General features: G+C 38.0%; 1 protein-coding gene and 2 non-coding genes across 3 annotated transcripts in view; 2 read left to right on the forward strand and 1 right to left on the reverse strand.

Moving 5' to 3' along the window:
- LOC111668504 (gamma-glutamyl hydrolase-like) overlaps nt 1–1,246 on the reverse strand; it is a gene marked incomplete at its 5' end in the record, with an annotated part of 6,662 nt that overhangs the window by 4,210 nt on the left and 1,206 nt on the right. The gene's annotated exons all lie outside the window — the stretch shown is intronic.
- On the forward strand, nt 462–533 carry trnat-ugu (transfer RNA threonine (anticodon UGU)). Its single transcript has one exon. It is a non-coding gene; the product is annotated as a tRNA-Thr (tRNA).
- Nucleotides 819–890, forward strand: trnat-cgu (transfer RNA threonine (anticodon CGU)). The gene has a single exon. It is a non-coding gene; the product is annotated as a tRNA-Thr (tRNA).

The following is a 1,246-nucleotide window of genomic DNA, read 5'->3' on the forward strand; positions in this document are numbered from 1 at the left end:
AGGCGTTGGTCTCGTAAACCAAAGATCATGGGTTCAACCCCCATCCATGCCTTAAAGATGTGTCTATTTAACTTAAACAAAGAGATCAAAGACATCAGCATGGTTCAGATAAGGTGCTTGTCAGAAAACCACATATCATACATGAATGACATCACACCTCAGTAGATTACTATGGTTACCAGTTCACATACAAGTTGAGGATCCTGTTAGAAAGGCCCCTGATATTCAGTGACTGTGATTACATATGGCATCCATTTTTGACTTTTGAATTGAATAAAGTTCAAATTAACAGATATCAATTGAGCGAAACACTTGGAAATCAATGTATAAATATAAGTTGAGAATCCTGTAAGAAATGCCCCTGATATTCAGTTACTGTAGATTAAACAACGCAGCCAACTAACCCTAACCTTAACCCTGTGATTAATTTTCGCATCGCATTTGTTTTTATGTCTTGTGCAGGCGTGGTGGCCAAGCGGTAAGGCGTTGGTCTTGTAAACCAAAGATCATGGGTTCGATCCCCGTCCATGCCTTTAAAGTCTCTCTGTTAACTAATGACTGTGAATAACGTAAATCCCATTAAAATGCTGGAGTACCTCGTTCAGTTTAAGTCATTAGTGTGTTTCAAATAAAATACTTGTTATATCCTTGCACAGCAGTTAAGGCTGTGTTCATTCTGAACAAGTTCAAGGCTTGTCACTCTGCTGTAGTTCTGTTTGTTCAAAGATTTGATATTGATATAGTTGCAGCGCTTTGCTCCTTTTGCATTGAACAAAGAAAAAATACGTGTAGTTTGAACTTTTTTTTAATCTTGTGGAGGCGTGGTGGCCAAGTGGTAAGGCGTTGGTCTCGTAAACCAAAGATCATGGGTTCAACCCCCATCCATGCCTTAAAGATGTGTCTATTTAACTAAGACATCAGAATGGTTCAGATAAGGTGCTTGTCAGAAAACCCTTTCATTTGAATGAGGTGCTATTAACCATTTTTATGCTACCAGAAGACAACCAGGAGTTGGTCTCGTAAACCAAAGCTCATGGGTTCGATCCCCATCCAAGTTCAAGGCTTGTCACTCTGCTGTAGTTCTGTTTGTTCAAAGATTTGATATTGATATAGTTGCAGCACTTTGCTCCTTTTGCATTGAACAAAGAAAAAATACGTGTACTTTGAAAAAAAAAAGTTCAAATTAACAGATATCAATTGAGCGAAACACTTGGACATCATACATGAATGTATAAATATAAGTTGA

The sequence above is a fragment of the Seriola lalandi genome, unplaced genomic scaffold (genome assembly GCF_002814215.2).
Source record: "Seriola lalandi dorsalis isolate HSWRI2012SDOR001 ecotype SW California unplaced genomic scaffold, Sedor1 jcf7180002054738, whole genome shotgun sequence".
In the NCBI taxonomy this organism is placed as follows: domain Eukaryota; kingdom Metazoa; phylum Chordata; class Actinopteri; order Carangiformes; family Carangidae; genus Seriola; species Seriola lalandi.